Raw genomic sequence first — 20,804 nt, forward strand, 5'->3', positions numbered from 1 at the left:
AAGGAGGGAGGGAAGGAGGGAGGGAAGGAGGGAGGGAAGGAGGGAGGAATTTAGCTCTTTGTCACAATATTATTATACAATAAAAACATCATTTCCCCCCATAAAAGATGTCCATCTCAGTGGCTGTAAGCAATTGGAATTCCTTAGGCAGTTTTTCTATGACCCGTTTCCTCCACACCCAATTTTAAAACATGAACCAATTTGGAATCCTATAGTTATTTCTGTAGTTTGGTCAAACTAAAGATGTGCTAGGAAAATCTTGCAACCACCAAACTTCCAGTGAGGACAGCACAATTTAATCTTGCCTTGGCCCTAGCCACCAACTTAGAGGAGACCAGCCAGATGAGAAGAGTAAAAATAGCCCCTGCCATCTATTGAGAGCTTCCTCTAAGCTAAACAACTTAGACACATCATCTCACTGATTCTTCACAACTAGCCTGGGGAGTCAGCATGGCCAAGAACTCCAGCAAGCAACTGCTGTATTGTGAACTGTTTTGAACTCTGGGCCTGAGCAGGTCCTGCTGTGGAGATGATATTCAGACAGTAATTAGCAATTCTTGAGAGGAGATTTGCACTGCACTACCAGCTGTAATACATCCTTCTAAAACAAAACAAAAACACAAAAAGCAGAATCTGTCTTTCATATTCTAAATGATGATTTTACAGTAAAAATCCCAGGCCTTTAGTGCTGTGAAACCCATGTGGTCTCTTCTAAAAATTACTATAGCAACACCTCTAACTCAAAAGGATCAAACTCTGCAGTGCTGCTGGCTCATGATGATCCCAGCACACCCAAAATAAAGATGAACCTTTCACTGAATTAACATATGTTTTTCCATCTGGACTATATAGCTAGGGACCCAGGGCATCCCTCCCTCCAGAGGGTCACACCCTCTTGGAGAGCTCTCGGTCCTTCTGAGAGACCTGTTCCAGCTCTGTATAGGCTAGGGATCCAGAGGACAGTCCAGGTGCTCCAATGACTTGAAAGAATCCCAGATGAGCAATAATACCGACTCATAATGATGACCCTTTATACAGTTCTTACTATATACTAGGCAGCATTTATTCTCCATGTTTTACACATATTCACTCATTTAATCTGCATAATTACTCCAGGGGGTAGACATTAGGCTTGCAGTCTGACCAAATCCTGTAATTGAGACTTACAAAGGTGAACATGTAAGATCTATGTACAAACTGTGCACAACAAGGTCAGGACCAGAGCAGAAATCCCCAAAGGTCCCCACTAGTAAGTCAGCGACTCCCAGGGGCCAGACCTCCTGAATTTGACCAGCCAGGACACCCCCTTTTCCAATCCAAAATGCTATTTCCCAGAAGTAATAAACGAAGCAGAAGAATGCAAAGGAGTACTTAAATTTCATCACATCCCACACCTGGACTACTTCTCATCAAGTTTCTCGACCTGCACACAATTCTCAGACCTATCTTCTATCCCATCACTTATCATCCAGGGCATCCTACGCCTTCTGGGCTTTAACACAGCCAAAACTTCCTCTTGAAACTTCTTCCTGTCTCCGATGTCTCCTGGTCATCTACCTCTAGTCTCCCTATGTTTATAACACTCTGTGCAGGTTTCCTATCCCATGCAATTACTGGCTTGGTTTTTATTTTGTCCACCTCCTCTTTGAACTTTTAGCCTCTTGAGACCACGGGCAACATTTGCTTTCCCAATGTCTGATAAAGAGCTGACTGGGCTGCCACAGACAAGCAATAATGTTTACTCACTGAATGACCTAAGGAAACCACTGCCCCCAACAGCATTTCTCACCATCCACCTAAACAATGCCCTCGTAGCACCCGTGGGATCCGGGAAGGATTAGAAAGGGAGGGGTCCCTGAACCAGAGGGAGCTGCCTGGTTAGTAATGAAGAACTTAACAAGAGAACCCTTTCTGGGAGCTCTGCTTCCAGCCCTGCAATTTAAACTTGCATCCTGTTCAGCGAAACAATAACCATCACTACCACCTATGACCAAAGCTTCCATTTAATCCTTGGGGACTTCTCACTTCATGAATATCCAAGTTCCTGAATAGCTTTTGAAGTTCAGTGAAAGAAAGGCTGCTCACAATGTTTTGAGCAGAGTTTCTGTTCTGAGAGTTACTTTTTCTCTTTGGGGTAAATCACATTTGGTTTTCCTTTATCCTTCTAATAAATGCTGTTTATAAGGCTAGAGGCATTGAAGGTGAAGAGAGAAAGATACTCTAGAAGTTGTTAATCAATCCGGAATTTCTCCGGGTGCTTGTATGACCTCAGCGTTTTTCACATTTCCACAGGTCTCCTTGGAGACTGTTGCCATGATCACTCAGTGTCCCTGATGAAAAATCTTCAAAATGTGGATCGCTGCTTTTATGCTCTTTTAGCTCCTCTTTATTAGCTGTTTTGCCTTCACCCATAGTTTATTTCTCTATGAATGCAATCTGCTCATTTTTTTTTAATCCCATAATATTCCAAACAGAATACCCCCCCCTTCTTTTGGCTCCTCTGGAAATGCTCGTATTTGGAGTATGTTTGGCAGTCCATTAGGAATATCATTATACTTTTAGGTTTCCTGATCTCCTGAATGAAAATTATTCATAGGACAGTCCACCTCTTTTCCAAAAATACGAATTTGCTCTAGAAGAAACTAAGCACCAACAATGAAAACACTCGACCTGTTGCATTATGTTGCTTATTTAACAAGCTTGGCTTAGAATATTTCAAGTTTTTTTTTTTTTTTAATGTATGTACCTTTTCTATTTCCCCTTTTGACTTAAGTTAATGTAAATATACTTTTATTTGGCTCTACATGCATTATTTCCTGGTGGCTGTTTCTTACAAATATATGAAAAAAGACAAAAAAACTCAAAATCCTGAGTAAACTGTAACAAACCTGCCAAATAAATGGGGAGAGCTAAAATGCAATATCAGAAAACAGTTGTAGCACTGTCCAAGCAAGGTTAGCTGCTTTTACTGAAATCTAGCATTCAAATGTAAATTACAAAACGGATCATTCAGAGGGTTTCCCAAATCCTCATTAGGTGATCTGCAAAATAGGGAACCCATCTAGAAGAAAAACATATGGTAAATGGATCACAGACAGATAGTTGCAGTTTCCCTTAGCTACCCTATTTTTGAAAAGAGAAGCAACTCACAGGCAAAGACCAAGTCTTTGAAGGAGGGAATGGCTGTGAGCAGGGTTACTTACAATCGTGTGAACAACAACAGGATACAAAGGCATTAGTACAGGTAATAAGTTAGAGAATGGAAATATTCTTTTCATATGAAAAAAAAAAACCAGTGCCACCTAAATTTTGGCTAGTGATTTTTAATAGTTAGTAATATTAAAGTGTAGATTTTAGGGGCACCTGGGTGGCTCAGTCAGTTAAGTGTCCGACTTCAACTTGGGTCATGATCTCACAGTTTGTGAGTTCAAGCCCTGCATCAGGCTCTGTGCTGACGGCTTGGAGCCTGGAGCCTGCTTCAGATTCTGTGTCTCCCTCTCTCTCTGCCCCTCCCCTGCTCGTGCTTTCTCTCACTCAATAATAAACATTAAAAAATTTTTAATAAAATGTAAATTTTATAGTTAAACATTAGAAGTTAATTCTTCTAAACCTATTTTAAACATTTCTTTAACATATAGGGTTAAATCATAAGGGATCTAGGGAGACTGTATTAATGAATCAAGTGAGGTAGCTAAACACAAGAAATAAATAGCTGGAATTCATTCACTTGTTCACTCAATCAGCAACAATTATCAACCATTCATTTTGTACCAAGCACTAGGGTGGGCATTTGGGATGCAAAAGTTAATGACCCTCAAGAATTTAGTGAGAGGGTACCTGGGTGGCTTAGTCAGTCAAGCTTCGGACTCTTGATTTCTGTTCAGATCCTCATCTCATGGTTCACGAGACTGAGTGCTGAGTTGGGCTGTGCTCTGACAGAGAGAAGCCTGCTTAGGATTCTCTAGCTCCCACTCTCTGTTCCTCCCCCACTCATGCTGTCTCTCTAGCGCTCTCAAAAATAAATAAAACAAAGAAACAAGAATTTAGTGAAAAAGAACCACAAAAGTACAAGTAAAACCTTGGATTGTGAGAACTTGTTCTGCAAATGTTCTGCAAGACGAGCAAACATTTCTAATAGATTTTAACTTGATTAACGAGTGCTGTCTTGCAATACAAGTAGTATGTGATGCCACAAACATCACGTGATCACAACTGAGCCCATGGTTCTTGAAATCTGCTTTGAAATACCAGTGCTTTGGGTTACAAGCATGTTTCTAGAACAAATCACGCTCGCAAACCAAGGTTTTACTGTATAATAATTGAGGCACAAAGCAGAGTATAATTCAGTGTTTAAAAAGGGACAAGCATTGGGGCTCCAGGGGGGCTCAGGCAGTTAAGCATCCAACTCAGCTAAGGTCATGACCTCAAAGTTCATGAGTTCGAGCCCCACACTGGGCTTTCTGTTGTCAGCACAGAGTCTGCTTCAGATCCTCTGTTCCACAGCCCCCCCTCTGCCCCTCCCTCGATTGCACTCTCAAAAAGCAATTTAAAAAAAAAAAAAAAGGACAAATAACTGATATGAAAAACCGTTTTATGAAACTTGCAGTTTCGCTGCTGTGGATGTGAAATTCATTACTGTTGACACAAAAGTACTCTTCATGCAAAGATGAACCCTGTTCTCCAGGTGCTTCTAGTCTAGCATAGAGGAGAGATAAGAAACAATGACAACTAGTAATTCTCAAATTATCATGGGGAGGGGCCAGGTTCTTAAAATTTGAATCCTTCCCAGACTGATACTTTTGAAAAAAAAGATACCTAAAAAAATGTAGTAAGAATTCAAAATGCTTATTTTCAATTTTTGTATTTATTTCATTGGAAGAACAGTAACATCTCAGTCCATGCACAAGCACTGTAATAAAGGATTATGGTGCTAAAACCAAAGTATATAAGCTACTGTCACATAGAAGGAAATGAATGATCAGTTGTAAGGAGAGGCACAAACTTAACCTAAGGAAAATCTTTATGGAAGATGTGACCTTCGAACTAGGTCTTAAAAAAAAAAATGGAGGATTCCCCAGAAAAATGCAGTGAGGGGTAGAAAGAAAACTCCAGGCAGAAGGAGCAACACACAGAGGCAGGAAAAGCAAGTATTTCCGTTAAACTGAATAATGAGGGAAAAAGGCCAGTCAAGGAGGGGATTATAAGCTGAATTTGAACATTAGAAGCTGAATGGCCCCCATTTGGTGAAATTTCATAAAGACTGAAAAAAGAAAACAATGGATTCCCTTATCAGGTGTTTAAAATATTATTACAGAAACAGCTCCAGTGACCATCTCAAGTGAAGTTAAGCCCTTTGGGTGGGACTCATTAGACACCACCTTACATGTATGTATCTTCCTCTTTAGTGTTGCAGATAGGGAACCTCTGTCACAGCTTTAAAATGGAGAAAAATTACCATCGTGCCAGACCTAGAGTCTTCAGATGTGGAGGGAGAGGGTTTATATTCCTCGTCTAGGTTTTGGTTTAGATTTTTACTTCGCCAGCTTTCTTTGCAGATGGACAAAGCAGACAAGAATGTGGGCTCTGTCTAGTGCTGACTTTTACCTGCTCCCTGACCTGCGACAATTTACTCACCCCTCCAGTTTCCTCAACTACAGAAGAGGGATGGTGACAGTCCCCCCCCCCCGCCCCCAGGGGTTACTGTACTAGGAGGATTAAATTAATACAAGTGAAGCACTCATAAGAGTGATCCGTGTCAATGAGTTAGTATCACAATAGCACTAAAAATAAACTAGATGGATGTGTAATATCTCACTGCCCCCCCAAACCCCACAGTGCCATTCATATAAGTACCCAAAAGCAATATCTCCAAATTCTAACCCTGTACATCATCCGCTATTTCTTCAACATCACTGTAAACCTAAACATGTATTACAGGTAGAGAAAATAGAGCTAATTATAGGCTTCGGAGTAAAATGACTAAGGCAAATCAATAGAGGAGCTTATTTTCCATCCTGATGCTACCTTAGTTATCCCTAAAATTAGAAGCCAGTAGTTTGGGGTTATTGAAAGACACTTCCTCTGAGAGAGGAAACCGGAATGAGACACGACTGTTTAGGCAGGCTTTATTTGAAACATTTAGCACCTCTTCGAAATGCAAAGTAATCAAGGCGACACGTAACTATTTTAAAGTCTGAGATGGTTGTCCAGAGTTCACTGAGAGTTTGACAACAACTGGGGACTACAGAATAAGAAATGTGGGGCCACTTCACACAGAAGCTCAGCAAGGGGATGGAGGAGTTTTGGGTCAGGAATGTAAGAGTTTATCTTAATTTAGCAGCTGTTCAGCTGGTAGCAGCCAAATCGAGTGAAGCCTTTTCAGGGAGAGCAGTTTAGGCCACAGCCGTCTAGACGAAACACCACCACTACCCGGATGGGCACAGAGGCTCCCCAATATCGGCACAAATTCCAGAGATACAGCCAAGGCTACTTTAGACGTCGCTGGCAAATCAGCAGAAATGTGGAGAACTCCAGAGGCCAGGGAGTTCCCTGGGCCACCTTAAGGATGGTAAAGGCAATTTGCAAATGCTTTCAGTATCCTGGGTAATATTAAGCTTCCCCCTCCCACCCCTTACACTTCAAATTATTGTCAAGTGTATTGTTTCTGGGGCCTATTCCTTTTTCCTCTGTTCTCCAAACACATCCACATCTTCACCCTGTATTTGTCAGGGCAAATGGAAAAGGTCTTTGACCCCAAATGTGGCCCTTTGAGACCAGTTTAGGCTGACCTCTCCACCATTCTCACCTGCCCAAGAACTGACCTACAGGAAGTAAATACAAGCATTGTTCCTTAAAGGCAAAAAATCATACTGGTTTTACCATCACCTGCAGAGAAATACAAAAGCCCAAGAGAAAATATCATGACATCTATAACTATGACCAACAACCTCACCACCACATAATTGCTATCATTATGTTTTTAACCTCTTAATTCTGCTTTGCTACCATGTCTCCTAGATATTGCTAAGACATTACCGTAAGGCTCCGTCTATTTTTTTTCCCTCAAAAATGTGCCATGACTTCAATGTGTTTCAAAATACCCAGTATTACTGTACCTGAAGAGAGGCTGCGGACAGTGGCATCTCAATGCTTGCAAGTTCAAAATGGGGCCAAAGAGGGTAGGGAAGGAAGTGGGCTACCTGCTGTTAGTCTGGAATGATAAATTTAATAATCAAGTAGTTAGAAGTATAGTCAACTAAAGAAAATAAAACAGTAGGTTACATACCAGTGACTAGGAGGTAGGAATAAATGCAGAACAGAAGGCACAGACGCTTTAGTCAAAATGATTAGGCTGCCAGAGATTGGGAAAACAATTTCCTGCTAATAATAGCTGACTATATATCACTTCTTGGCCTTCTGGCTAAGATCAAGTGTAGTATCTGTTCTTATCAGTTTAATATCTGACTACAGAAATCACCTACTAAGTAGCAATAATCTTTCCAAAATTACAACTTCCAAGTCTTCAGGTTAGATTTTGAACTTAACCTTGTTCAAGTCATTCGATCACCCAATCAAGCATTCATAAAACATCTCTTAATTATGCAACACTGCATCTGACTTCCTGGAGTAAATAAAAGATTCAAACCCCCTTCCTACAGAAATTTATACCCTGATGGTTAGTTTTCTGACAACTTGGATAGGATATAGTACTCAGTAACTTAATCAAACACTAATCTAGGTGTTGCTCTGAAGGTATTATGTAGATGCTTAACATCTATAAACAGCTGACATTAAGTAAATGAGATTAGCCTCCATAGTGTGTCGGCTGCAATTATTTGAAAAGCCAAATGGGCAAATACTAAAGGTTTCCCAGAGAGAAGAAGGAATTCTGCCTCAAGGCTACAGCGTCAATTCCTGCCTGAATTTCTAGCCTGCTCTCCCTGCCCTATAGATTTTGAACCTGCAGAAAACTACACCACTATGGATTCTGTTTCCCTGGAGAACCTGGACTGATATGCATTCTTATAAACAATTAGAAGCAAACAGTAAATGGAAGAACAAACTGCTATAAAGATGCCTTATAAAAGCATGTCCAAGAGCATACACTCAAGTATTTCCAGTATAATAGGATAATTTCTATCATGGAGCTAAGTACAAAAGACAGTAAGAATATAGAAGGGCTTATATTTGCCTAAGGTAGTTACAGACAGTCCAAAAGACCTTTCTTGAAAGGATACAAAGAGAATTTCTTACAGAAAAGGGAAAAGCACCCGCAACTGAGAAGAAATGCTAGAATGCACAGTATATGTACTGAAGCATAAACTAAAAGATCAGAACGAAGGTCAAGGAACGGAGCAAATGATAGGATAGGAGATAAAGTGGGTTGCATACAAAAGGCCATGTCTGCATGTGAGAAAGATAAGATCATGGAAGACAAGGCTTAAAGTGTACTAAGCCCTAAAAAGTCATAGCTGTTCAATTTCTGATTTGATAAATGCATAAATGAATGCTGTTTAGCTTACATTAAATTGTTACTGTAAAGATGTAGCTAAAATGAGAGGAAGAACAAGTTCGGCAATGTGGCAGGATACAAGATCAATATACAAAAATCAATTCTGTTTCTATATACTAACAGTGAGCAATCTGAAAACAAAATTAAGAAAATCCCATGTACATTATTACACAGCTAAAAGAATCTCTAGGAAAACTTTAACAAGTTTAACACTTTTGTGCCAAAAACTGTAAAACACTGTTGAAAGCTGTTAAAGATCCAAACAAAAGAGAAAACATTGCTTGTTCATTGATCTTAAGACTTATTATCTATAAGAAGGAAATACTACAGATTCAACACAATCCACATCAAAGTCTCAGTTTGATGTTTTGCAAAAACTAGTAAGTTGGTCCTAAAATTGATATGGAAATGAAAGCAACCCAGGATAGGACAAGAAATGAACAAAAAAGAACAACCTTCAAAAAAACCAAGTTGGAAGACTTACACTTCCAAACTTACAACAAAGCTATAATAATCAAGACAGTGTGGTACTGGCATAAGGATATACATATATATATCAATGGAACAGAACAGAGTCCAAATACAAATCCTCACATTTGTGGCTAATTGATTTTCAACTGGGACAAGACAATTGAAATAGTCCTTTCAACCAATGGTGATGGACAACTAGATATGCACATGCAAAAGAATGCATTTGGATCTCCACCTCACATTTCACACAAAACAAAAAAACAGATCCAAGACTTAAATGTAGGAACTAAAACTATAAAACTCCTAGAATACACAGTAAATATTTAGGACCTTGGTTTAGGCAATGGTTTCTGAAATATGGCACTAAAACCACAAGTGACAACAGAACAGGTAAGCTAGACTGAGACCCACCAAGAAAACGAAGACAATGCTCAGAATGACAGAAAATATCTGCAAGTCATACATTTTACAAGGGATCTATACATAGAACATATAAACAGTTCTTACAATTCAACAGTAAGACAAATAAGTCAATTTAAAAATAGGCAAAGGGAGTGCCTGAGTGGCTAAGTCAGTTGAGTGTCTGACTTCATTTCAGGTCACAATGTCAGTTTGTGAATTACAGCCCCGCGTTGGGCTCTCTGCTTAGAGCCTGAAGCCTCCTTCAGATTCTGTGTCTCCCTCTCTCTCTTCCCCTTCCTTGCTCATGCTTGCACTTGCTCACTCTCTCAAAAATAAAAACGTTTAAATTTTTTTTAAATAGGCAAAAGAATTTGAAGAGACATTTCTCAAAAAAATATATATATATGTATATATATATGTGTATATATGTGTGTATATATATATATACACACACACAAATGTCCATTAAGCACATGAAAAGATGCTCAATATCATTAGTCACCAGTGAAATGCAAATCAAAACCACAAAGAGATGCTACTTCACACTCAGGATGGCTAATATCACAAAGTCAGATAATACCAAGTATTGATGAGGATGGAAGAAAATTAACACCCTCATATATTTCTGGTGGGAAAATAAAATGGTACAGCCACTGTGGAAAACAATTTGGTGATTCCTCAAAATGCTAAACACAGAGTTACCATATGACTCAGCAACTCCACTCCCAAGTATATGCTCAAGAGAATAGAAAATTTATGCCCATAAAAAAATCTGTACACATATGTTCACAGGATCATTCCTAACAGTAAAAAAACAAACAAAACAAAACCAAAATGTCCATCAAGTTATGGATGGATAAACAGTACTGGTATAACCATACAATGGAATCTTAGTCATAAAAAGGACTGAGGTACTGATGCATGCTACGACACAGATGAGCCCTGAAAACACATGCTCAGTGAATGAAGCCAGTCACAAAAGATCAAATATTTATAGGATTCCATTGATCGGAAACATCCAGAATAGACTAATCCACAGGAAGAGATAGATTAGTGACTGCCTGGAGATGGGGTGGGGTTAGGATAGCTAATAAGAATTTTCTTTTTGGGGTGTGGAGAATGTTCTGAGTTTAGATTGTGGCACACTCTGAATATACTAAAAACCACTGAACCACTTTAAATGTGTGAATTTCATGGAATGTGAAATGTATCTCAATAAAGCTGTAAAAACAGGGAGCTAGGATGCAGTTGGATAATCAAACTTGCTTAAGCAGAAAACCTTTTCAAAATAGAGAAGATGTGGTAACGGGAAGGTGCTACCAGAAAATGAGAGAAATAAAGTGTGAGACTTTGATGTTTCCTCAAGGGGGTGGGGGAGGGGAGGAGGGGAGGCTTGTGACCACTCCATGCCCAACCTCCCAGGAATAGGATTTTGAACAGTCATACAAGGATTAAAGGCATTTGGAGTGGAGTTCCTTGAATGTTAACACCTTAGAGACCCTGTCTTTGGTTTCTTATAACTTGTTTCCCCCCCCCCCCCCCCCCAGATTCTGGTTGTTCAATTCTCCTTCAATTCTGTCTCCCATAATTAGAGTTCTATAATTTCAGTAAGTTCTGTCTTCCTTGCTTCGGTTACCCGGAGTCAGTTTCTGCTAGGAAAAAGATGGATTATTTTTGAATATTTAGGGAAGGCCACTGGATATGTACAAGCATCATGAGATTTACTGAAGCAAAGTGTGAGACTTAAACTAATTTCCTCTGAAGAATTTCTGACACAGATCATTCCTTCAGGAATTCACCTAGTGATACTGATAGGTTACTGTAACAAATTGTTGTTCTGACTTCACTAGGCAGAGACGCAAGAGATTCTTTTCAGTGACCTAGTGTTCCCTATGCTTTTAAGGAAACCAGATAGATATATGAATACTGCTACATCTAACACTTTTTTGGTTTCAAATGTAATGTCTTAACACTTTAAAAAAAGGTAAACCCAATCACTAGGATACTGCTGACAAATCTTTACATCCCTGAACAGTGTTTTCTCAAATTTGAATAACAGATGATTTTTTTTTTTAATATGAAAAGGTCCTGGAAAAATCGAAAAACCTCAAATTGAGAAAACTTGTATCACCATTTTAGCTTCATAATGGTTATTAACATCCATTTGATTATAAAAGCCAAAGTCAGTGGGACTGCAAACAATTCAACGTCCATCAACAGGTGAATGGACAAAATGTCAGGTCCAAACAATGGAACACTCATCAGCAATGAAGTGAAATGAACTACTAACCTGCTACAACCTGATAAACCTCAAACATCATGTAAGTAAGAGAGACCAGATCCAAAAGATCACAGAGTGCTTGATTCCATTTATGTGAAATGTCGAAAAAGGGCAACTTTATAGGGCCAGCCTGCAGATCAGTGGGTACTTGGAACGGCCAGCTAGACCAAGGGTGAACAAAATAAAAACAGGAGGGATTTCTTTTGGTGGGGGGTAATGGAAAGGTTTTCAATCTAGACTGAACCTCCACGTTAGCCTGGGAAGAGCCAAACCACAAACCGTAGACTGCCGTGTGATGGCTGCACAACTCTATAAATTTACTGAAATCACTGAAATGTACATGTAACAACAGGTGAATTATACGGTATGTGAATTATAGTTGAATAAAGCTGTTTTTTTTTTTTTTGGAGGGTGGGGGAGTAAACGCAAGGCAACATTATGTTGAGAGATCATAATCCAAGATACACCCCTTTGGGAGCACAGAGAAAACTTTTAAAGCATTTAAATACAAATTTACAGAGAATTCAGGGACCTCTGAGAATGCCGTCATAGATCCCGACATAGCTAAGAAAAATTGCCCCAAGGGTGTACAATAGTCTGGGCAAAGTTTTCTGGGGACCTAAACATTTTTACCCTCTTTTGCATGTGCACAAAAAAGACAAAACAAACAAATCGGAAATGTTTTATAACTCATTTTAAGGACAATCCTTCTAGAGTGACTTATACAAAGTCCTAGTCCTTTCTGTTATATTTTCATTTATCATCATATGCATTTATTATTAAAAACAAGACTGTAGGGGCGCCTGGGTGGCGCAGTCGGTTAAGCGTCCGACTTCAGCCGGGTCACGATCTCGCGGTCCGTGAGTTCGAGCCCCGCGTCGGGCTCTGGGCTGATGGCTCAGAGCCTGGAGCCTGTTTCCGATTCTGTGTCTCCCTCTCTCTCTCTGCCCCTCCCCTGTTCATGCTCTGTCTCTCTCTGTCCCAAAAATAAATAAACGTTGAAAAAAAAAATTAAAAAAAAAAGACTGTAAAAATACATGTTTTCACAAATAACCTATAGTTCTACACCTTTGTATTTTTTTTTAAGCCTATCAACTGTAGGAACTCCCCAGTCTCTTCCAGTAAAAACTCTGCAACCCCTCTCTAGGTTGTATTAAGTTTTGCTTATCATAAATAGCAAAACGGATTTTCCCAGTTTGTTCTTTTCCTTGTTTTATTTTGTTTTTTTGTTTTTTTTTCCTGTTGTAGAAATTACTAATTGTAACACAGTTGAATCTTTCAGTCTTCTTTCTAGGTTGTTTATCTTCTAGTTTCAAGGCTGCAAGTTATCATTCTTCCATTGGCCTGATTATAATCTTTTAAAACACAATGCACTGAGCACACTATCTCGATGACTCAGGCACATCTCCCAAATGCAAAGTATCCCATTTTGCTGTGTTACTGTGCCAACACAGCAAAAGAGCTTACTGAGGTATGTGGGAGTGTCTGTCACCCATTAAATGGCCCTAGGCTGCCAAGGCCGAAATCCTTCCTCTGTTGTCATCCTGTCTGCTGTCATTTCTCACATCTGTCTGTGGGTCTGTTTACAGCTAGCACTGTTTCTCCTTTCCATGTACTGACTCCATTGTTCTAGGATTAGGAGGCAGACTTAACTTGCTGGTTTAGAGGTGTATATAAATCAAAGCTGGGGTTTGAGGTTCTGAATAGAGGTTTTAAATTCCCCAGTATGTAAACTGCAGGAGCCCCAGTACCTTCACTTGGCTTTTTCAAAAAACATGCTGACGTGGGGCACCTGGGTGGCTCAGCCAGTTAAGCATCTGACTTCCGCTCAGGTCAAGATCTCGCGGTCTGTGAGTTCGAGCGCCGCGTCGGGCTCTGTGCTGACAGCTCAGAGCCTGGGGCCTGCTTCAGATTCTGTGTCTCCCTCTCTTTCTGCCCCCCATTCACCCTCTGTCTCTCTCAAAAATAAATAAAACAGTTTTAAAAAATTTCAAAAAACATGCTGGTGCTTTACCAAGATAACTGGGAGCACCGCATACTACCACGCTGGGACTCCTCTACTTAGCCATCTCCAACCCAGCTCTTAAGGAACTCAAAAGCAGTGACAACTTAGTTGTCCGTTAACTTGGACACAGGCAGCCCCTACCTCCTCCCCTGCCCAGACTTTGATAAATGAGAACATTTTCTTTTGTATTTGAACATAGCATGCTTCAGAGTTCTGACAACCCTTTAGCAAGAACCTAGCAATGCAGAATTGTCGCTTCAGGTAAAATCCACAACCATGGCCAAAAGCAGACATCCAAAGAGGTTTCAGGATTAGGAACTATAGCTATTTTCAAATTTTTATAATCTAATTAACTGAATTTAAAATACATAATACTACGTAAATTTCCCTGGAAGGATAGGAATGAAATTGGTGCTACTGTTTCCTTTGTGTGGAAGGAAGGTCAGACAGCAGAAGGGCAAGGGGGAACTTTTCATTCTACATTAACACTTTTTGGATATTGAATATGTGACTCTATTCCTTGGACAAAAAAAAAAAAATGGAAACTTTTCAACAACTGCATTACAGAAGTAAAGCCTACCAGGGCATATTAGAAGCCAACTGATCAGGAAAGTGCCAAGCATAGTCCACTGTGGGCCAGGGAGAACAAAACCTACTTCTTGAATTATTTCACTTTCTACCCTCAACATCTGGGTTCTGTCTGATGGTCCCCAAGACTTTGTTTTGGCTCCTGCCATCATATCCACATTCCAACCCAGAGAAAAATAAGAAAAGAGCACAATCCTTCTAAGGACACAACAACGAAGTTGCACAGATCATTTCTATTCACATCACATTGGTCAAAACTTAGTCACATGGCCATACGTAACTGCAAGGGAACGTGGAAAATAGTCTTTAGAAGGCATAGGTCCAGCTAAAACTTGGGAGATTACTAAAGGAGAAAGTAGTACAGGTGTTGGGATACAAATAACTGTGGCAACTTCAGCCACAAAGGAGTTAACACACAACTTAAGGGTAAGAGTGGTCTGTGGTGGGAGACAACAGAACACGACCCAGGGGCTTCAGGTACATTAATAACATTTCTTAAGTGATTACAACATAGGGTCTCATTTTTCACTGTTATTCCTTTAAGAGTGTATGTGTGTACATCACATTATGTGTATTTCACAATTTGAAAACATCAAAGTTGTTAAGGCAGCGTATGGGCACATGGGGATTTATTATGCTATTCCCTCTACTTTTGAGAATGCTTGCAAACCTCTAGAACAAGAGTTCGTTTGTTTTTTTTTTAACGTTTGTTTATTTTTGGGACAGAGAGAGACAGAGCATGAACGGGGGAGGGGCAGAGAGAGAGGGAGACACAGAATCGGAAGCAGGCTCCAGGCTCTGAGCCATCAGCCCAGAGCCTGACGCAGGGCTCGAACTCACGGACCATGAGATCGTGACCTGAGCCGAAGTCGGACGCTCAACCGACTGAGCCACCCAGGCGCCCCTAGAACAAGAGTTTTATATGCACACATTACACACGTATACTTTCATCTTAATACCCTCTCAGACACAGAATAATTAAAAACCTACTTTGTAAAACGCACTGTCCTAAACATGGTTACATGCCTCCATGCATTTGTTACATGGATGTCAAAGAAAGGACTATGCAATCTTTAAAATGCTTACTGTCTAATAAGGAGATCACTATTAAAATAATACAGTCTATGATGGAGCGACAGAATGAGTACAGACAGAATCCAGAGAAAGGAGAAGTCAGTTTGGTTTAGGGAAAATGAGGTTGCTATCCTTGGAAATGAGCAAATGTGACACAAATAGTAAGTAGTTAATAAAAATAATAAACATGCAAACTAATTTTAAGCAATTAGATTTGTGCAAGTCTCTTCATGCAGCTGTCATTTTGTCTCAAAGTTAAGAATCCAGTTAAGTACAATCTGAGGAAGTGGAAAGAAAAATAAATTGCTGCTCTACTTGGACATATTAAAATCCACGTTGCTACTTTATAACCAAGTCTTGTCAATCACTTTAGGGAGGCCTTCTAGACAGGCGCCCCAGTCTCTCTGAAGGAGGCGGTGAGGCGAAATGATTGTGGACATCTGCAGTCAGGCTGCTCATGTTTGGATCTCCAGTCTACCCTCTGCAAGCTGTGGGATCATGCTATAGATGATGCTTCACCCTTCTGTGCCTCAGTTTCCTTCTCTATAATATTTGGATAATGACAGTATCTACTTACAAGAAATACCAGGAGGCTCATCCTGTTCTTGGAACAGTGTCTGGCACAGAGTAAACATCCAATACATGTTTGTTGCTGCTGCTGTTACCCATGGCTCTTGAAATATGAGCTCATCAAGTGTCCCCTATAGTTCACCGGGGTGGGGGAGGTTATTTTGGACAAACTACAGACCTGAATTTTTGTAAAATATCCTGATGATTGTTACAACACCACGAAGGCCAAACAAGGCAGCTTTGCAAGCTAAATCTAGTGAGCCACCAAAGCCCAACTTAAATTTTTACGGAGAACCATGTTAGGCAAGTTGCTGCAATAAGAGGTTATGAAAATAGAATTTTGGCAAGTTACAGGGCTCAAATGCTTCTAACTTACACAGCTGATTATTTCTCATATGGGTTACCTTCCTTGATGATTATCTGGTTAATTTTTAATCTCAGGCTTTCCTGTGTCACCCCTCCCATGCTCTAGTCCAGCTTTCTTCCTAAAGCAGCTGGGAATCCAAGCCGTGGTTAGAAAGAGCTCCCACCAAAGCTCAGAGTTGGGGGGGGGGGGGTGTCTAAAAACATACTGTGCACACCCGTAAGTGAGAAATGCTAAACTGTGTGATGCCAACTATGGATAGTCTAGGATTATGGAGAGCACACCGTGGGGCAAAACAAACAGGAAAAAAATGGTGTTGTACGTGGATGAAGCAAACTCTTGCTCCGCCTTAAAGCACAAGTACAATTCAGATAGTCAGAGAGGGAAAGGAAGAATCAACAGTGAAAGCAGAAAGATGGGGGAGCTCAGCACAGGCCATGATGAGACCAGACAAGATAACACAGCAAAAAGTCTTTGTTTTTTGCTGGGAAAAAACAAAGGACTGGGAAAAATAAACTTGCATGGCTAAACATGGGACTAGACTATGGATGGCTTTTTCTTTAACGATTAATCCACTATTAGAATTATTAGTCCAAGGGTTCTCATTCTCTCACTGTAGAGAAGAAAAGTAACACACCATATTAGGAATAGTGCTTTTGAAGAACTAGGAAGTTTCTCCAGCATAAGGACCTTATCTGCATTGGTCTATAAATTCTTAGCACCTAGGACAGGAACTGGCACACAGTTTAAGTGTTTAAAAAATGCCCGACAGCAGCGCCTGGATGGTTCGACTGGTTAACTTTTTTTTTTTTTTTTTTAATGTTTATTTAGTTCTGAGAGAGACAGAGTAGGAGTCGGGGGAAGGGCAGAGAGAGAGGGAGACACAGAATCTGAAACAAGCTCAGGTCAGAGCCTGACTTGGGGGCTCAAACTCACGAGCTGCGAGATCAGCGACCTGAGCTGAAGTCAGGTGCTCAACCGACTCAGCCACCAAGGTGCCCCAAGGTTCTGGCTCTTGATTTTGGCTCAGGTCATGATCACCTGGTTCTGATGCTTCGGGAGATCCAGCCTCCATCAGGGTCCATGCTGACAGCACAGGGCCTGCTTGGGTTATTCATATTCATTCATTCATTCTCTCTCATGCGCGCTCTCTGTCTGCCCCTCCACGCTCACACACGTGTACTTTCTCAAAATAAATAAAACTTTAAAAAATAAACAAAAATGCCTGACAAGGAAATGTCTGAACAATAGCCACATGGCAACAGACAAAACCAGCAGGTCATGACTGTCTAACAACAAAAAAAAAGTGCCTAAGTCTGATTGAGAGTTCACATTCTGTAAATATCAAACAGACGTGTTTCATTACCTCCATCACTTTCTCCTGTTATTTTTAAGCCTCCTCTTTAGCATGCATGGTTGTTTTTTTTTTTACAGGATTTCTTTTTAAGCTTGATGGGGGCAGAATTCTAAACCGTAATTTCTTCCTTGTAACTTTATTTTTAATTAGAAAACAAAACAAAACAAAAAACCCAAAGGCAAATGGAGATAATGAGGCATTGCTTAGTTCACAACTACAGACGGAGAGCTGTTCTCAGCACCATTTATTTACCAAAGGAGAGAGAATGGTCCACTGGAGGTAATGGGGAATTCCTTAGTTTATCTGGAAAATCACCTTGAACCATCATTTATTACATAGCTCCCCCCCCCCCGCTTCCTCCCAACACCTCAATAAAACAATAAACAAGACTTGCTAAGAACTTCTACACCAGTTCTAGAAAGTCCTTTAACACTAATACCCCCTTGGTATGAAGTTCAGCACTTCATGTTTATCCTCAGTTATTTCTAAAGTTGGATGCATTGCAACAGATAGTTTGGGGGGGGTGGGGTTTAGAGCAAAGATAGTTTAAATGTAAAGAAACACTTCATGGGGCGCCTGGGTGGCGCAGTCGGTTAAGCGTCCGACTTCAGCCAGGTCACGATCAGCCAGGTCCGTGAGTTCGAGCCTCACGTCAGGCTCTGGGCTGATGGCTCGGAGCCTGGAGCCTGTTTCCGATTCTGTGTCTCCCTCTCTCTCTGCCCCTCCCCCGTTCATGCTCTGTCTCTCTCTGTCCCCAAAATAAATAAACGTTAAAAAAAAAAAAACAAAAAAAAAAAACACTTCATGGCTACTTAGAATCTAACATACAGAATACAGATTAATAAAAAATCATGGGTACACACCAATAAATACACAACTTATAATATTTTCATTATGTAGCAAACATGGTCCCATTTGAGAAAGTCAACTTGATCCCTAAAGAAGTTCTAAGGTATAGACCATTATATACTGTAGTAATTTTCATGTATTCATAGTAATTCAACTGGTTCTAAATAAATAGCAAAAACTACAGTAAGACTTAACCAATGACACGTGGCCAATAAATGAAATCCATATATTCAAGACTCTTCCAACTAAAGTGGCCCAATTTGAAGCAAAAAAGTCAAGTAGGTGTGGCTTCCTCAGCATGGCTTTTGCCAAAAGGTATACCTCAATTCAATCTTATTTGATACATTTGCCTCTTTTTTAAAACAGATTTTTTTCATGTTAATTATTTTTGAGACACAGAGTACAAGCAGGGTAGGGGCAGAGAGACAGAGCATCCCAAGTGGGCTCTGTGCTGATAGAGAGCCCGATGCAGGGCTCAAACTCATGAACCCTGAGGTCATGATCTGAGCGAAAGTCAGAAGCTTAGCTGACTGAGCCACCCAGGTACCCCAATACATTTTTTTCTTAAAAAAAAAAAAAGTTTTAGGTGTTGTCTGGGTGGCTCGGTGAGTTGGGCGTCCAACTCGATTTTGGCTCAGGTCATGATCTCAGTTTGTGGGTTTGAGCCCTGAACTGGGTTCCGTATGACAACGTGAAGACTGCCTGGGATTATCTTGCTCTCTCCCCCTCTCTGTGCCCCTCCCCTGCTTGCACTCTTTCTCAAATAAATTTTTAAAAATTTAAAACAAAGTTTTAAAGCACTAACAATGGCAAATATAGGGGCAGGTGGCTCAGTCAGTTAAGCTGTCGGTGTCAGCTTAAGTCATGATCTTATGGTTTCAGGAGTTCAAACCCTGTGTCCGGTTCTGTGCTCACACTGCAAAGCCTGCTTGAGATTCTCTCTCTTTCCCCTCTCTCTACCCCTCCCCCACTGACACTGTTTTGGTCTCTCTAAAAATAAACTTAAAACAAAATGGTAAATACGAAGATTCCAAAAAGATCAACTAAAATACCAACATACATTAGCTTAAACCTGTTGCTTTGAGTCTTAATGTACACATTATCACAAATGATTCTCACCAAGTATTTTTTGGTACCTATTTCAGTTCTATTTATGTAATGTGACATAAATCTTTTAAAAGTTTTAACATACCCTGCTTAAAACTCTGCAAAATCTAAATTTTAATTTGAGGAAATTTCCCATACTGGAACAGAGACTAACGTGCCCAATGAGGTGTCCATTTATCTGGCAGAATTACATTTTAAAATTATCATAAAAGGATTACATGAGAGGTTCAAGGAAAAGGTTCCCATTCAAGATAACATTATGAGTGTTTGGAATGAATACAGAATGAATATTCTTATAAATTAACAATGGGATGTACCGGGCTGACTGTATTAGATTCCAAACTGCAAAACCAAGCTATTCACTGCCATATTGGTCTCCACATTTCTGAATGAATTAAAAGGCTTCCAAACAAGCTTCCTTTCCAGCACAGGAAATCCTGTTGACCCCCCCCCACCCCACCTTGCGAGTATGCGTCATGCTCACAGATTTTCATTTCTCAACCCTTTAAAGGCCAACATTAGCCGTATTTCACAGGAAGTTCTTCCTTAATTCCTCCAATAGTTTGTAGGATACACTTTGGTTAGACACAAGGTCAGCGTAAATTGAGCTCCACTTTCTTATCACAGCATAGCAGCTGCGAAGAGGAGGAGACACCACCACCCCACGTACCCAAACCTTTCTTTTTCTCAGGCTCTGAAATATATTAAGCGGCAGGTGGGTGGGCCTTCTGTGCCTTCTTGTTCTTGGATTTCTATATTAATATCTAGAAATACCTTTGCAAATCATCAAGGGACAAAACTCTATTCCCCACCCCCAAATCTAAATGCTAACCCAAATGAAATACCCAGAAAGATTTCTATTAGTTAACGGTGTTCCCAAATTGAATTTGAGGCTCAGAATAATGACACATGAAAACGCAATTAAATGCAATCTAATGCAGAAACATTTTACTAAGTGGAGAGCACCATATTTCAATATGACTGTGGCAAATCATGCTATTTTAAGACACATCTGAAAGAGCAGGCAAGGTAAACTGAGGGGGTGACCAATAGGATTCTTGAGAGCATGTTCAAGCATTGCCACCTAAATAAAAGGCTAATTCCTTTTAGAGGAATCTTCTTTCACCTCCTCCCTAGACTGTACACAGATTTCATTGATGAGGGTGAAAATATCCCTTTGCTCCACATAACCAAGCCATTAAAACAATGTAGTGGTAGTACATT

The 20,804-nt window shown here is 40.2% G+C and overlaps 1 protein-coding gene and 1 pseudogene across 2 annotated transcripts in view; one reads left to right on the plus strand and one right to left on the minus strand.

Moving 5' to 3' along the window:
• Positions 1-20,804, minus strand: part of SRGAP1 (SLIT-ROBO Rho GTPase activating protein 1) — a 284,228-nt gene that overhangs the window by 208,323 nt on the left and 55,101 nt on the right. The gene's annotated exons all lie outside the window — the stretch shown is intronic.
• On the plus strand, positions 7,401-7,572 carry LOC121041147 (uncharacterized; annotated as a pseudogene).

This window comes from Herpailurus yagouaroundi, unplaced genomic scaffold (genome assembly GCF_014898765.1).
Source record: "Herpailurus yagouaroundi ecotype Mexico unplaced genomic scaffold, PumYag 182, whole genome shotgun sequence".
Lineage (NCBI taxonomy): Eukaryota > Metazoa > Chordata > Mammalia > Carnivora > Felidae > Herpailurus > Herpailurus yagouaroundi.